Consider the following 12,807-nt stretch of genomic DNA (forward strand, 5'->3'; position numbering starts at 1 on the left):
TGGTGTCTTATGTAACCGTAGTTATATAAGAAAGGTATTTTCTTCTCTTCACAACATCACTTACGGTATCAACAGCAAATCCCTTGCTAACATTCCTGTGGTAGGCCTCTATTATGCTGTTTATTTGTGTTGGTCACTTGTTTATTTGGACCTCTACTAAAACTCCAGGACTTACATAGAAAGATGAAGACATGCATGTAAATGGCACTATACCAACCTGATCATATGACTCTTTAGGCATGTGAAGGGCCCTGAACTACAGTATGTGCTAGGGTTGTCAAAAGTATAGATGATTTGATACTTTTTTGGTACCATGTGCTTAAAACCCTATAATTCCGTTTCAAATCTTTTTTTATTGTGAAGCACAGGGTAATATCATACATTTCTGTTCATACATTTGGATTGCTTCCTTTTTTCTTTTCTTTTTTAAACAAAAACCAACAGACATATACACAAAATAGACGAGTAACATGAAAAGAATACACTCAAACTTAAACAAAAAACAAAGGGACCCTCCCGCCTCCCTTCCCCCTCCCCAGAAGTGCTGCCCCAGATTACGTGCGACACGGGTCATCCACAAGGATTAGCCTATCAACCTTTAAGAAAGGAGACTAAAGGCTTCCAAATCTTTTCAAAATCTTTCAGTTTAAAACCCTATAATTCCATTAATCGATAGAATTGAAAGAACCAAAGCTATTAAAAAACATATGTACAATCAGATTTTCAACCAAAGGCAGCACAGATGAAACAGCAAGGGGGGGGGGGGAACTGGTCCTCAACCGGTGGCTCTTACTTACATGTAGCTTATCTGTGTCTCTTCCTATTTACAGAAAAGTATGGCCAAGGTACATGATTTTGTGTCCATCCATTCCATGAATTTATTAAATATTGTATATATGTTTTATAGAAAAGTATTACTTGAACAATAGTGCTCAACATAACAATTAGACATTTTAATGGTATTAAAATGCATTCAATTTAAGAATGATACCATCCAATCTACAGTACGTACAGTATGCATGGGCTTTCTCTAAAGTAGAAATAAATAAAAGCAACATTGTATGTTTTGCTGTGGTATCAAAAGTACTGAATATTGTTTTTATACTAGTATTATATTGAAGTGTAACCACTTTAACCCTGGCATCAATATTTTGGGCATGTCAATGCATGAAAATGTTGTGAATGTTGTGTCAAATGATGTTCTAAAAATGCTCTGAAATAGCAAATTTACAAGCTCACAATGCATCGCACACACCCAACATTCTGCTGCTTGTACCTGGTAACCCCTCTCACGCTGGCTATTTTTGACTTTCAGGATATGGACAAAGTGCTTAAACTTCTGGTATCGTGACAACCCTAGTATGTGCTGAAAGTGTCGGACATATTGTTTGTTTTATCAGGTCATCAGTGGGAGCTTTGGCAGAGAAAAGCTTGAAGGGGCCTGTTGCCTTGGAGGAAGGATGTGATCTTATCTCACGCAGGAGTAATAAACTTGAAGCTGGTCCTCTCATCTGGCATGAAAGCAAGGCATGCTGAGAGACAGGTACAGCACATCTAGGGTATCTGCAATCTAATCAAAGTTTTAATTTCCGATACTAAATTAGATTTACAGTACATTACCATAAATGGAGTGTAGGAATTAGGGAAGTGGAAACTGAAGCAATATAGATCATAAGACTAAAGTGCTACAACTATACAATTGTTAATACAACTAGACGCGTCGCAATTCCGGGGAAATTGCAAAGTGTGGTTGCGCCGACGCCGGTCGGACTATCATAATGTCGTCTGGACAGGTTTATCGCAGGGGTCCATAGATCACGTGTACCGATTTGTGTGAGATTTGGAAAAAAAATTGTAGGAAAAGGAGCAAAAAGTGTGTTTTGAAGAAAATTCAAAATGGCGGAAAATCTATCCTGACGCAAATGGGCGTGGCCTATATGGGGAGCTGCGTAATGACCCAAGGAATCTAGGGAAAAAGAAATTTTGATTTTACGACCTACGGTTCAAGAGTTATAGGCCAAAAGGTAAAGTGGGCTGTTATAGCGCCACCATGAGGCCGAATGGTGTGATATTCTTTTCAATAATTTCGGACAATATTATGAATTATCCCTCCAAATCTGGTAACTCTAGCTCTTACGGTTTCTGAGAAAAAAATACTTGAATTTGAGTTTTTTCACTTTTCCATTAAAGTGGATGGGTGAATTTAATGCACTAATAAATCAATATCAATTAAACTATTTAACCAATCTCTTAGCAAAATACAAGCGCACGATTCCCGATTTAGACGGTCATTTTGATATATGGCACAACATTAGGGAATAAAAACTGTGGGAGGAGATGCGGTTCGAAATATTGTTTATCTTGAAGTGGAATAAAGCTATAGAGTACTATAGTCTGGTTGCCCTGTTGGGCAACCACACTAATTATATTCAGTTGACTGAACTGTGAGACTGTGACATATTGTGAGCTTATGGATCGTCTATTTTCAGTCGGTGGCACCGTAATACGACAAACTGACAAAGTATAAATCGGGCTTAAATATCTAAGTCTAAATAAAAACACCTACACCTACCTACAACAGATAAATTCAATTCTGTCAAAAAAAAAAATAACATTTATTTTGCGGCCCACTCCTAGGCAAGGCAAAGTTTTGCTGTATCCACCTCTGGCATTTTATGGAGCATTGAACAGAGGGAATAATGCATATCAAAAACCGAAATAGGCCAGGTGCTGGATAAAATAATGAATCCATGAAAGGATGACAAAATATCTGCAGCGCACACTAGAATTAAAGCTCCCTTATTTATTCCCAAATTAAAAGTAAATTGAATAAAAATTAATTAGTTTCAACCAAACTACTTGTCTTCCAGGCAGAGCTGCCTGAGGAAGACGTGTTTGTGCATGAGTGTGTTCCCGTGTTTGTGTAAGAGCGTGTTCCAGTGTGTGTGGATGCGTTTTCATCTTTTCTTATACTAAACAAGTAAACATTGGCCATACCACAAAGGGAAGAAACCAGATAAAAGTATGACGACACAATGACTGTCAAGCAGGTGTGGCACACGTCTGCTAGTGATTACGCAAGGCTATGTACCTCATCAATCACTCAGCACTCCCTTACACACTTGACACTTGTGCAATGTGCAAAAGTGGCTAGCATCATGTAGCATCACGTAGTAACCATACACACTCTTCTTTTGCAATATCACTTTCCTATTATTGCACGTGAATTAAAATAACATGCCAATTTCCCAACTCGAGCCACACCAGAACTCTCCAAAATCGGGATCGCCATCGGAGCAAAGAAATCTGGCATCGGTCAAGCTCTACTCAGAACAACGTTTTGTGGCCATGAACTGAAATCCATTATACTGAAGACTAATTGATAATAAGCTGAATAGGTACATGGGCATGTAAGGTACAGTAGATTGTAGCATTTAGAACTAGAAAATGTGCTCCTCGGAGCACAGGTCTCTGCCAGTACTGTTCCTGATTAATCCTGTCTTACCTATTTATATTACATATTGTCACGTGTCACTTGACCAATGTTAGCTTTGAAGCACATTTGCTATTTATAGGTTTTCATGTCATCATGCGTCTCACTAGCCAATCAAAGCATTGGTGACAACATATTGTCACGTGTCACGTGAAGCTTGACCAATGTTAGCTTGGCTGAGACGGACGGACACACGGAAGGACGGAGACGAAAACATACTCTCCACCTCTGGCGGAGACAAAAAGGACTGCAGAAATAGTGAAAGGTAGGCTGCAATGAAGAGGGTAATGAAGTGTTTCTATGTGGGACAGAGGAGGATTTATCTGCTATCTTTGTTAATTGATCATTACAAGGACAATAACACGCTAGTTTGACAAGGGCAATTATTACATGCTGCTTCACAACCTGAACCAATTGAATAGCAAGGAATTTCTGTGCGTCACTCGACAGCTAGCTAGCTACGGCAAACATTTTTTCTGCCAGAGTAACAGTTGTTGTTATACGTCTCCAGTGTGCTCCCAGGGACCGTGACTCACACCGGTGAGTCGTCATTCAGATGCCTGGCAATGCCCCATTCACTTCCATTCACAGAGTTGTGCGAGAGAGGGAACATAAGGATTGGAGCTGAAGAGCATGACGGTACATAGAGACGCACAGGATGCTTTGTCTTCTCGTCGCTTAAAAAAAGAAATTGCTTCAGTCCAGGAAGTTAGGTCACTGTGTGTATGTGCAGTACGTGTCAGGAAGCACAAGACTCCCCCACAATTTCAATAAGAGTCAAGAGCATGTATTGGATGAATGGAAGCAAAGACTGCCATTGTGTATATATTATAATGAGAGCGAGGGGGGGGGGGGGGGGGGGAGGAGAACAGAGGGAGGGAGAGGGGGAAAAGGGAGGAAGTGATAGAGGGAGGGAGAGAAAGGGATAGGGGGGGAAAAGGGAAAAGGGTAGACAAGAAGGAGACTGAATGTCTCTACATAGGGCCAACACTCCAGGCACAGAGGACAATGACTGGACTGGAGGGTCCACTCTGACACAGTTTCTTGGAGTTCTCCTTATTTGGTGTTGTTATCAAGCGGATCAGAATGCTAGCAGGAAGTATCGGACGCATAGCTGAGGTTAATGCATGCATACCAACAATATGGGGACCAATTAGACTAAATCAAGCACATAGGAAATGCTGCGCAACAAGCCACCCATAATAGAGAGGAGTATACATACTATACTGTAGATCTCATAAGACTCACACAATCTTGCACAAACAAGTTACTGACTGTCAATGATACTGACATTAGTTTCAGTACAATTACTTGGATGGCTCCATAGAGACTGTTGCTTTGTGTCATGTGGCAACACAGAACCCATTACAGCCAGCATGAACACTCTCTAGAGACTCCTAGCTGGATTGCCTTTCCCACATAACACTCTCTGACACTCACAAATCAAGTGCTCTCTTGCCACATCACATTGAAGGTCAATGGCAGAGTCACTGTTGTTGAAGGATTGTTGGAGGAGGCTAGAATGCTCTCTTTCTATTTATATCTATATTTACTGTATAGTATTTTCAAAATAAAATACCATTGGGCATCACAAATGAATAAATGTGTGTGTCCACTCAAATGCGTTTAAGTCAGTTAACTACAAATCCTTGTTGAGTCTCGAGTCTTCAGTTCCCAGGTAACCCAAACGACCAACGTCCAAACTCGGCGCCAGTGGCACAGGAGGTAGAGCGGCCATCGGGGAATCGAAAGGTCCCCGGTTCGAACCTCAGTTCCTCCAGGCGTCGTGTCCCTGAGCAAGATACTTAACCCCTAGCTGCTACCCCATGTGTTCACTTTGAGCAGCCCACTGCTGGGTCAAATGTAGAAAAGTAATTTCCCCTCTGGGATTACTATAAATACACTCAGCTTATGCAGTATAGAAAACAAATCCTACATCATTCCAAACTCACACAATGTAATTTCCCCTCCAAATTTTTAAAAATAGCAAAAATAGCAATTTACCAGCTCCCGGCTATTTTTGTACGATGAAGAATATAAGGCTTAATGGCATTTTTTATTACTCCTTCATTTATCAGATTTGTACTCTAACTGTCAGAAAGGCCAAGTTCAAGATAAGTCTAAGTCAAGTCCAAAGTCACAGGTTTTTAACATTCAAATCAGTCCAAGTCATGAATACTACAAGACGTGTGCGTGTGTGTGTGTGTGTGTGTGTGTGTGTGTGTGTGTGTGTGTGTGTGTGTGTGTGTGTGTGTGTGTGTGTGTGTGTGTGTGTGTGTGTGTGTGTGTGTGTGTGTGTGTGTGTGTGTGTGTGTGTGTGTGTGTGTGTGTGTGTGTGTGTGAGTGTGTGTGAGAGAGAGAGAGAGAGAGAGAAAGATCCTTGAAGAAAACGGGGGAGAAGAGAGTACCACATACCACAATCTATATTTGGTAAAACCGCAAACACTTATCATTCCAAGACAGGCAGAGAAGCTAAGTTACCCATAAGATGCTTAGGGATAATACACTGTGTGGTTAGCAGTCTGTTCAATGCTTTAGTGTACAGAACACTCAGTTCGGAGGAGTACTATACCAACGTCATACAAAAAGCTCACTGTCTGTCTTTCTCACAGGGGTACAAAACATATAGATGTTACAGTACAAATCCCTATCCTGCTTACTCTACAAATAGTATACATCTACATGCCACTTTGACATAGACCAGATACGTACGGAACAGGGCCTGCAGTTCCTTCAATATAGTGTGTGACTGAAGGAGTGTTTTATTTTATTTCAAGTTTTAATAGTGTCTAAGTAAATTATTTCCAAATATGTTATGAACCGAGGCTGAACCTTTCAGAAATAGAGTTACACACTAGCCCTGACACAAAATTTGTCTTTGTTGTCAAGGAATGAAAACATAAAAAAACTAGAAAAAGTGCTCCTCGGAGCACAGGTCTCCGCCAGGTCAGGTACGTTATTCTGGCCTCCTGGTGGCGCTATAATAGGCCAATGTGAAAAGGGTGCCATTTATTCTTAGGTCTTTCACAGCAATCAGACACTGCATTCATGATTTGAGGCATTTTGTTCCAAAAATGTGTTTTGCTAAATTAGACCTGCTGGTGGCGCAGGCAGGCCAATGTGAAAAGGGTGGCATTTCTTCCTCAGCCTAGTGGGAATGTGCGTGTGAAATTTCACGGAAATCGCAAGCTGCGTGCATAGTTTGAGGCTTTTCGTTCAAAACGGACCAATCCAGCAAACTTTGGAAGCTAACCATAGGCAATGAGGATGGAATATGGCAAATGGGACAGATCCGTGTTGATCACATGACTAGATACTGTGTACCGATTTGCATGACGTTTGGATTAAATCTGTAGGAGTAATGTAAAAAAATGGGTTTTGCACAAATCGGCCTCCTGGTGGCGCTATAACAGGCCCATGTGAAAATATTGGGCCAGAGGTTCTGAATTGGCATCCAGGGAGTGTGTGTGCACAGTTTCGGAGCGACCGGGCCAACGGTGCCGGAGATTAGCTGGTAACACACAGACAGGACGGACACACACACACGGACACACACACACACGGACGGACGGAGGGTAAAACATACTCTCTCGCCATGCCTTCGGCCTGGCGGAGACAATAAACACATTTCTCAAAATAGCACCAAGGACAACCAGCCTTTGTTTCATAAGAAGTAACCAGAGGGTGTCTCATTACATTTGTTTGGCATTTGACAAAATGGCAGTCTCCCAAATAAATGGAATGCTTTTCCTTTAGCTGTTTTGGTGAAAAGGGGCACCAACCACATAATATGTTCTGGTTACTGTGGTGCTGCTCTGACTGCAGGCTAGTTATTGGTAATGAGTAGCTGCTTTAAGAAATGTAGCTGTACAACATCACATCATAACTGCTTCCCCTCCACAAAGCACTGGGGCAGATGTACAGATACAGTACCTGAGAATTTGAGACAAGTTGCTAAAAAATATATATATTTGGATTCGGAGACATTAGGGCGGCAACTATCGATTTTCTTTGCGATTATTCTATCAGTTACTTTTTCAATTAATTGAAACATTTGAGCAGTACGTTTTTGTAATATATTAAAACATGTATATCAACAACCACATAAGCCCTATCTTATACTTCATTGCAAGACGTTGTTGTGTAAAAAGTAGATTGGCTATCTTTTTTTTGTTGTTGCAACTTTTCACCTTTAATGATATGCCCAAAACAGGCATAGACTATTGATTGATTATTTTATTAAAGTATTGAATATTGATTCGTTTTTATAATCGATTAAATCAATTAGGTCGATTAACACCTACGCCTGACCTCAATATTGACCTCAACTTTGTGGACAACCTGAATTCACAATTGACACTGCACTTCATTGTGTCGTAAGCAATACATACTAAACTTGAATGGTTGTCGACATGTGCAAAGAACAGACAAACTGTACATTATGTACACACTCGCATACATGAATACATTTGTGCAATTTATAGATAGATGCAATAGATTCACAGGCAGGTTTACTGGAAAATCCTGTACCATTTTTTTCACTCTCTTTCATGTACGGAGGAAGGAACAGAGAAAAGAGTGGTCAGTCTTACTCTTGATATAGTTTAATATAAGGAGTGAGAACAACAACACTCAAGAGTAACTCTCTGAGTTACAGAGAGAAACGGGAGGTCCCTCAATATGTCTCCCATCTCTCAGGTACAAGAATTTAGCGCCATAATCAAATAATTTACAGTAATGATTAGAACACCTTACAACACAAACGAAGCTCATTCTAAAAACTGCTCCCATTAGGATGTTAGCTGACAAATCAAATTAGTTTTAACAAGCCAATTGAAAAAGATTAAATCCCAGACAGCAGTTCCTTTCTGAGATAAAACAGCAGTTTTAGATTAAGCTAGTTGTTACAATCAAATTTATGCCTCACCGTGTCTTTCCAGAAACATTCTTTGTTCAGTAACGTGAGCTGGAACATAAAAATTCTTTAAATGCCAACACTAAGCAGATGAATATTATTTTCATCAAAACTTTGATCTAGCTACAGACGTCACTTCCACACAACTCCCATGATGACTGATTGACTGGCTGTGCATTACATTTCTTTAGTTACATTTTCTTGTAATAAAACAACATTCACAGTCATTTTTTTCAAATCCATAAACACTACAATCACAAAGGAATAGGACATATTTATTATCTGCTGAAGGAACATGTTACTGCCTGCTTTCCCTTTAGTTACTCATAGTAGCCGTTCCTTAAAGAATGTCTAAATTACTGAGCGAGGCACTGTGTTTGTGGCTGTTTCATATTTGAGAATTCATGTCACAGGAAGCGACTTGTGGTGAGGCTGAAGGGCTTGGGAGATGTATGTGACGTCTGTATGGGCTAGACTCTAGGAGTCGTGCAGACAGAGAGGGCCTTATATGGAAAGGCCTTCGAGGCCTACCTCCCTGACATTATGTCATCACAAACACAGTCATGCTTTCCAAAGAAGAGCACTTTCACTATGTAATTGCTCCCCATTAATTCACAAAATATATTTGCGTGAAGGTAACTTTCTAACACGTGTTCCTTCTCATGGGCTCCAATAAACTACCCTGCTGTTAGTACCAAGGTGAAAATCATGACAGACATGGAGTTTAAAGATCCACGATGTTCAAGGTGTCTGGCTTTGACCTAAACCTCACTGCTGTAATAGCTTCCAAATGCGGACTCTCACTTTTGAGAGAGTCAGGTTCCTGTTTCACAAGACCGCTAGAAAACGAAACAAGGGCCCACACATCCCCCGCATGTCTCCTGCCCAGAAGGTGACGAATAAGCAAGGCTTTAAAGCACTGGTTCTCAGCGTGGGATTTGGGGACCCCCAGGGGTCCTTGAGGGGGTTCCAGGGGGTCCCCAGCTAAATGATTGATAGTTCGAAACTAAAATGGACCTTTACAGGTTTGTAACTCTGAGAGCATAGAAATGGGAAATGAATGTTCCATAATGTGTGAGTTTAATAATAAACACTAAAGATACATTTATCAAACTGGAGGTCCTTGAAATAAATAAAAAAAACTTGAGAATCACTGCTCTAAAGCAAGGGTCTGAAACCTTAACAGCAGATAATCTATTAACATCATTCAACATTGTAAAAGTCACTGTGCAACTTTAAAGCAACCTGCTGTGCTAGTACAGAACAAGCAGGAAAATGGCCCATAAAGTAAAAGTATAGTGTGTAGTGAAGAAGAGTTTGGACAGTGGTTGATGTCCTTTCTTTTACGTCTGCACACCTGCAGCAGTTTGCATTAACCCATTCAATCCGGGAACGCATCTGTGTCAATTTAGATTTCTTTGGGCAGTACAAAAATAGCAGATCTACAAGCTCATAGCGTGGCACCATAGCCAAAGAAATCTAAAATGACAGATGCGTTCCCGGATAGAACGGGTTAAGTACTTCAACAGATGGTAAGATAAGTGAACAGCAGTGCAGGGGTAAAGTATGGTGGGAGTAGGAGTATACAATAGCAAGTGCTCTTTTCCCTGAGCCAAACATCCCAATTAAAGGCATTTGAACTGGGGCAGATTCTTGGTTGTCTTGGTCTGACTCCAGCCTTCTCACTGCAGCAATCAGGCAGCTGAAAGACAGCGAGATATGCTGGGCAGAATCACGCTGGCACTCTGATGGAGGTCGCCATGACAACGCAAACAAAACAAGACATTCCTAAAACAGGACCCACTACCGGACTGAATACTGAATGCACTCTAGTCCGTTCAGAAACAAACCTAGCTGGCAAGCAATGCAGAGACTGGAGCTATATCAATAGCCTCTTAGCCGTAGCTGCGCTCAAGCTGTCAATGCTGGTCGTCTATCATTCATGGCTTATTGAAAGCTCCAGCAGGCTTTGGACCGGAGCTTTTTGGTGTTACATTAATAACTTTTTTTTACTTTTACAAGCCTTAGACTTTTTTTCCCTTACAATTGAGATTCAAGAGTCATCACATGAAATAGCAGTCAATGCCACAAACCGCCTGAAAGCTGTGTGTGACAGAGAATAAGCCTTTCACATAATAATGGTTATTATACCATAGAGATATCATCCACATAGTACAGTAATGTGTGTGTGTGTGTGTGTGTGTGTGTGTGTGTGTGTGTGTGTGTGTGTGTGTGTGTGTGTGTGTGTGTGTGTGTGTGTGTGTGTGTGTGTGTGTGTGTGTGTGTGTGTGTGCGTGTGCGCGTGCGTGTGCGTGCGTGCGTGCGTGCGTGCGTGCGTGCGTGCGTCTCTCTCTCTCCCTCTCTCTCTCTCTCATATACAGTATATAAACTCAAATGTTTATTGTGTGTAGTTTGTACAGTATTTATTCTTTTATGCCTTCTCGTCTTCTTCCATATCTTCAGAGCAAATGACCAAATTGTTTTGCCCCATTAAACCATACAATAAAATAAAAAATAAAGTGAGTGATATATTGTAAAGCAAAACAGGGTATTCTTTTTACCTGTGCCATGGTTTCATGGTTATTGGAAGCAGCTGTCCTCAATACAACTCAGACAGACACCACGCAGATCATACTGGGATCAAATGCATAACAGTCTCCATATGAAACCCATATGCGACCTGAACACATATATCTAGGATCAGCTTGAGAACCACAGACTATCCAATGTGCCCAGTAATATCTATAATGTAGACATCTAATAAACTGTTTCACCCCATCGCAATTGGGAATGTCAATTTGGCTGTTACGCCTGATTTATACTTTGTTGTATGATGGTGTCACATGCCAAAAATAACAGCTCACAACACTGCAACATCTGTGCACGTTCATGTATTTAATTCAAGTACTCAATTAAGCATTACGCCCATTAACCAGGCTCTCACATAATTCACATTTTAGACTCATCAGGTTAGCTGGGACTTTAAACTGTGATTGACTTTTCCATATTCACCCCCATCTGACATCCATCAAGAGCCACAGAGAGAAAGTGTTGATCTGGTTTTGGATCCATATTCTGGCCTGTGAACATCATGGCTTTACTGTAAATAACATCTGCCTTCAATCAACTTTTTTATTAGATTTACTAGCCTTCTCAAAGCTATACTTTTGGTAATGAAAAAAATCATATTACGGTAACTAGGTTAGGTTTGTAAATAGAGTAACAGGAGTTGATGATTTTCCACTGATAAGATCAAAGATGCCCGCTGACATATATAGATCACAGGGTTACATGTTGATCACATCAAGTAAACATAGCTTATTTCAAAATATTCAAATGAGAAGCATGAAACAGAGCACATTAAAGCTGCAATTCGTAACTTTTTTAAAGTAAATTTTATATTGACCAATATGTACGGTAGTATGATAATATGTTAATACAACATAACTAACACAACTGTGGTGGTTGTAGTTGGTCTGCCTGCTCTTCTATCAAGAAATGTATATCCTGTGGTTGGGTAGGACCACTACTGGTTAACAAGTGGTATTGCATGAAGGTCAAACTCTATCCTCTGCCCAAATTGTTTTCTTTTTGTTAGAACTCAACACTAACAGTAGACATTTCGGGGCTTGCACGTGGGAACTTGGTTTAAATCCCAGGAAGGACATAAAAGTTAAGGATTGCAGCTTTATTGAATGCCAAATAAGCAAGTCTCAGTAGGGATATATATACAGTAAATTATATTTAAAAAAAAAACGATAGCAATGTCCCAATTTTCTGCATTCATCAAATCCCTGAGATATGGCGAATGTACAGTACTAGAGGCCTGGCTCTCACATCTAGCTATCAAGCTATATATACTATTATTACATGTGGGCATGCACATGGCTACATATTTAATGACAAACGCGATGCAGCAACAGAGGACGCACTTGCAGACTTTTAGTTATGTGTGGGCAAGGCATGTGTTCCTATGAGTGGATGTCTGCCTGGTGACAGTTCACACACACACACACACACACACACACACACACACACACACACACACACACACACACACACACACACACACACACACACACACACACACACACACACACACACACACACACACACACACACACACACACACACACACACACACAACACACACACACACACACACACACACACACACACACACACACCCCATGACCCAGGACCCATTCAAATTGCATTATAAAACTAAATGTGAGATGCCAGAGGGTCAAAGATGTTGCGTAATCTTGTAGAAATGTTGCGCAATCATTTAGTGTGTCAAATATGGGCCCTAAAACGAATACAAATGTATGCTGAACAATCTAAAGTAGACTATGCAATGGCTACAGGGATTTTTTTGCCGAAATGTGTTGGAAATTGG

The 12,807-nt window shown here is 40.6% G+C and overlaps 1 protein-coding gene across 6 annotated transcripts in view; it reads right to left on the bottom strand.

Annotated features, from left to right (window-relative positions):
* The window catches only part of pdlim5b (PDZ and LIM domain 5b), a 79,736-nt gene that overhangs the window by 46,673 nt on the left and 20,256 nt on the right, over nt 1–12,807 (bottom strand). The window lies entirely within an intron of this gene.

Source organism: Gymnoscopelus microlampas, assembly GCF_963454915.1.
Source record: "Gymnoscopelus microlampas genome assembly, chromosome: 21".
NCBI lineage: Eukaryota > Metazoa > Chordata > Actinopteri > Myctophiformes > Myctophidae > Gymnoscopelus > Gymnoscopelus microlampas.